Source organism: Octodon degus, unplaced genomic scaffold, assembly GCF_000260255.1.
Source record: "Octodon degus isolate 3935 unplaced genomic scaffold, OctDeg1.0 scaffold00012, whole genome shotgun sequence".
NCBI lineage: Eukaryota > Metazoa > Chordata > Mammalia > Rodentia > Octodontidae > Octodon > Octodon degus.
The window spans coordinates 13,111,776-13,117,126 of record NW_004524588.1 but is presented as its reverse complement, the minus strand read 5'-3'; the positions used below and the strand labels follow the sequence as shown (position 1 = coordinate 13,117,126).

Sequence of the window (5,351 nt, the reverse complement as noted above, 5' to 3'; positions counted from 1 at the left end):
ATCTTGTACAGCAATTAACCACTAGGAAGAATGTATGCAATGTGTTAATTATTGAAACTGTCCTACCAATTTGATTTGAAACTGTCTCATTGCTATTCGTTTATCAATAAAATTATCAGAAAAAAAGAAAAGAAAATCACATTAAAACAATGTAATTAAAAATTGTGAGGGTTTTTTTTCCAAATTATACTTAAATCCCACTCTGAAAACTAGGCTAGCAGCCATTTCCTCCCTATCCCCTCTTCTCGGTGCTACATAAGAACCACCATCTAAGGAAACACTACCTTTGCAAAATGCCAAAGAAACAGGTCCCCCTGCAGAGTACAGTAACCTACATCAGTTTCACAATGTAGGAGAAATAACAGAAGAAGAAACTTCTCAAGATTGGTGGAAGGCACTTGGGGAAGTGAACCTTTTGGCAAATGAGCCATCATGAAACAAGACTCTGAAACCTGTAGACATTTTTGGAATCACAGTCGAATGATAAAGCTGGAGCTGTCACTGGTTTCCCTGTACTGCAGAACAAGTCAGAGAAAAGGATCCAAAGACCTGTGTGAGCTGAGTTAGGCTGATGTGGCATGGTGGGACAAACAGCCCTACACAGTTTTAACTCCTCCTCAGTGTCTGAAGTTAAGCATCCCTTACTTCCACATTTATAGATCAGAGTTTAGGATATATTTCCTTTGGGAAATAATTTCACAGAAAAATATGAGTCTGATACTAAATTATAGATCTTGATAAAGGAAATAGCACTGAATTCCTAATGTGTATATAATGGGCTGTTCTCGAGAGAACTGTGAAATTTTGCAGCACCGAGGATAAAAAAGAAAAGTACTGCTGGGATAGCTAAGAGATTATAGGAACAGTTCACTTTTGTGCATGTGGATGTACAAAAACCTAGGTTTTCCTCTGTCATTGTTTGTGTCTAGTTGTCTCCCCAAAGCCTCGCTGCAGTCACTGGGGCAGACTTCTAGAGTTTATGATTAATTCATAATCCAATGCTGGGATCATGGGTGTGAGTGTTTCTGGGATTATGGATGTGAGAGCTACCCCCATGGGTAGCCTGAACGGAGCACAAGGAGGGCAGAGAGGCTTGCTCTCTGCTCTGCTACTGCCGCTGCTCCTCCCTTTTTGCTCTTGCTGTTTTGCTGTTTTCCACCTCCATGAACCGCTGCCCTGTGCCATGTGCTACTCTGCCTTGGGGCCAGCTAAGGGTGGACTGAAACCTCCACAAACTGTGAACTCAATAAACCTCACCTTCTTTGCTTTTGGGAGTCAGGTATTTTGATCCAGCAATGAGAGGAAAGCAACCGAGGTATCCTCTAAGTCTGTGTGGACTGATTTATTTTATAAATCTTAAAATTGTGTTATGAACACTTCTCAGTGATTTTTGTCAAGGTATGTCCTGAACTAAGAAAAGCCTTTCCTGCTTTATTTCTTCATGCAGCAGCACAGGCTCTGACCACTAGAGGGAACTGCTCCATCAACTGTGTGATAAATTGACTGCAGATCTTGACATCCTTTGGCTGTGATGGAATATAAATTTATATTAATTCCCTTAGAAGCATAAATCATCAGTCCAATCATCTCTCCTCAAGACCTGCAGGATATACTCTCCTAGCTTAGCAGATATGTTGATGGATCCATTTCTGTTCACTAGGGTGAATTCTCAGAAACGCTGTTCCTTTCCATAGCCTACCTTGTCACTGCATCCTGTCTTGTGGACACTGTCCCCTTACTGAGGGTGAGTAGTAAATCGAGAGGGTTCTCACAGGTACCTTAATTCTATCAGTAAGTAGAGCAAAAGTATGCCATCCTTCCTTCCTCCAAGAGGAGTCTACTCATCTCCCCAAAATTCTCTAGGTGCTTGATTACATAAAGCAGAACATAGTGAGCATACTGGCCCAGTTAGCTTCCGGCAGTTCCGACGGCTGCCTGTGCTCGGTGCTGGTTGGCACCAGATCTCACATGTGTGCCCAGGAGGAAAGAGCTCAGGAATCTAGCATCTCCAATGAGCAAAGAAGAGCAAAGCTGAATGAAATTTCTTTGAGAAAATGAAAAATCTCCAACCACTTCTGTGAATAGTTTGTGCTATCAAGCAAATTTTGCCTGCTTCAGTTTTCAAAGCTCTACCCACAAACTTATAAGAATAAATCAATACTACAGGGGTAGAGGGATAACATTAAATATTTATAGACCATGAGAGAAAATGAGTATCTTTGCTCCTAGAAGTTGTGAAATTAAGTATCTTTAATAAATAATTATTGTTGCTTCAAATTCTTGTCCTCTTTGCTAGCATCTTCTCTGCACCAGAAATTGTTCAAGGGACTAAAACAAGCCTAGGGACCTCTGGAAATGAATATAGGATTATTTTTGTTTGGAGGGAGGTTATTTTGTTTTACAAATTAAGCTTTTTATCAAATATCATTGTAGATTCACATTCAGTTGTAGGAAATAATACACAGGTCTCGCTCTTCTAGGTACCTCCAATGCTAATATCTTGCAAACTCAGTGTGACATCATAAGGAGGATATCGGCAAAGATACAGAAGTCACCATCACCACAAAGGATATTTTATGGGGCTTTATTCTAGGTGCTCTCACCTTTCTTCCTCCTTACTCATCTCTCTTCTTGACCCCAGTAACCACCGACCTTTTTTTTACTTCTGATATTTTATTATTTTGAGATTGTCGTATAATTGGAATCATACAGAACATAAACTTTGGAGACTAAATCTTGCTCAGCACAATTCTCTGGAGATTCATCCAGGTGTTTGTAGATCTCAGCAGTACATTCTTTCTTAATTCTCAGTAACAGTAATAGTGCTGCTGTGGTAGTGCTGTACCATATTTTCCTTAACCAATCATTAAACAACATCTGAATTATTCTGAGCTTTTGTGCAGTATAATGCAGCCAATACAAACATTCAGATAGAAGAACTATATAAATGTAAGTATTGATTTCTCTACAATAAATGTCCAAGGTTGCAACCAAGGCCTATGGTAGCTGGATGTTTACTTTTTTTTTTAATAAACTGCCAAAATGTTTTCCAGAGAGAATATAGCATTTTTATTACCCCCAGAAATATGTAAATAACCCAATTTCTCTGACTCCTTGCCAGTTTTATTTTAGCCATTCTGGTAGATATACAATGATGTTTCATTAAGGTTTAATTCACACTTTTGATTTGCATCTTTCATATGTTCATTTGCCATCTTATTTACTTTCAGTAAAATATCTCTGCATTCCTTATGCATTTTCTAGTTGGATGGTTTGATATTTTTTGTTGTTTGAATTGAGTTTGGAGATTTTTTTATGATATATACTCAAAACTAGTACAATAAAACACTGAACCCAAGCAACTTGCTCTGAGAGCATTTTAAGATAACTAAACATTTCCAATAAATTTTGACTTGATAAATGAGCAATGTCTTGCAATACAAGTAGTATATGATGCCAAATGTCACATGATCACAATTGAGCCAAAGGTGTCTCTATCTCTGTCCCTGTCTCTGTCTCTGTCTCTGTCTCTCTCTGTCTCTCTCTCTTTTCTGTGTGTGTGTGTGTGTGTGTGTGTGTGTGTGTGTGTGTGAAATTGTGGATGATCACCACTCAATAGCAAGACAACAATGGAGGAGATCACTTATCTACAGAGGAGGAGGAGAAAAAGCTAGAAGAATCTCTCACTTCAAATTACATAAAGGAGGGGCCATGGAGATAGCTCAGTAGAATAAGCACTTGCCTGGCAAGCCCAAGGGCCTGAGTTCAATCCCCAGGTCTGCTAAAAAGAAAAAAAAAAATACATAAAGGAGATACATAAAATGTGGGAAACACTGCAAAATTTTATAGAAAACCACCACCTGCATAAGGCCATAGAGTGCACATGATAGATCTAACAACAATGCAGTGTCAATTCCCACAAGATCCTCAAAAGGAAACAGAAGCAAGTGTCCTTGTATAGTTTCCTTGTTAAAGATGAAAGGTAAGGAAAAGATTGCATTGAGCCAACAACAGTGACTCCATCAGTGACAGTGAAACTCATCCTACACAATAACCCTCCTCTCTTGCCTCTTTCTTACCAGCCACAGAGGTCTTAGAAAATATAGGTTGATTTGTTTATTCTTATTCATATTTTTTATTTGTTAGTTTGCATTAAAGTATTATCAGCATTTTTATATGATTATTTTAGGGTTGCGCAATGAATCTTCTGAATTTCTATGACTTCTTATGGGGAAATTCACTTTGATGTACAGGTCTTTCAATGAGAAGCATATTTGCAGGATGAACTATGCTCCCAAGCCAAGGTTTTGCAACTTAACTGTCAGTGTCAATGGTCTCAATTCGCCATTCAAAGGCACAGCAGTTTTAATCAAAAAGCAAAAGGCAATGATATCCTGCATACAAGAAACACCTTTTAAAAAGAAATTGAAAGGGAAGCAACCTTTCCCAACTCATTCAGGGAAGCAAGCCATACCCTGACTCCAAAACCAGAAAAAGACCCAACAAAAAGGAAAACCATGGGCCAATCGTTGTAATTAAAACTGCGCATGGCTGAGCTACCACAGAAAGAGACCATTCTTACCTGGGAATTTCACCCATTATGATGCAGAACTGTGACATCAGGACTGACATAGGAATCAACCAGACCCTACCCATGAGATAATCCTAAAAATTGGCCTTTTGCCTTTGTAAGTGAGCTAGTCCAAACCCCTACATCAGAGTGTGCCCCCTCTGGGTACCTAAACTGAAATCCTTTCCTAACTTCCCTCTAACATTCTAATTAAAGTTTTACTTTGTAAAATTTAAAAACCAAAGAAGAGAGAATTGCATCATTATGCCTACTAGGTTCAGGGGTTACATAACTGTCTTGCTTTGTAAAACCTAGATCCTTGAACAGGCCTCAGAGGGGCCCTAGTACAAGTCTTCTCTATCTAGAGGAAATAACTGGGAAGTGCAGGAGGAATGATCGCAGGATCTCAAAGCTGGTTACTACGCACCAAAACAATATTCCCTATCTCGGGACATATGAAGAGCTGCTTTCTTCCCTAGTAATTGATGGTCAAAACCACTGGGTTCCATAGGTGTTGCTGCTTCCGGTTTAAAAATAGACACCATTCTGTGTTCCTAGAGCAACCATCAGTGACTGTTCCGGTCCCTTAGTTTAACTTAACTCTCCGCTCTCAATGATAATTCTTTCTGCAATGACTTTCAGTTTTCTGCAGTGCTAGCCAGTCGTGACTGGTTGTGGCATCTCTAACAAAACATGTTGGATTCTGTTGTAAAGTCCCACGGCTGCATTGCAGAGCTAAAAATAGAATTCATTGTGTCATCTGATACTTCCAGATGATCCG

The 5,351-nt window shown here is 39.3% G+C and overlaps 1 pseudogene; it reads right to left on the bottom strand.

Annotated features, from left to right (window-relative positions):
* Positions 1-4,599, bottom strand: part of LOC101571530 — a 9,656-nt pseudogene extending 5,057 nt beyond the window's left edge.
* Between the last annotated feature and the right edge of the window lie 752 nt (positions 4,600-5,351).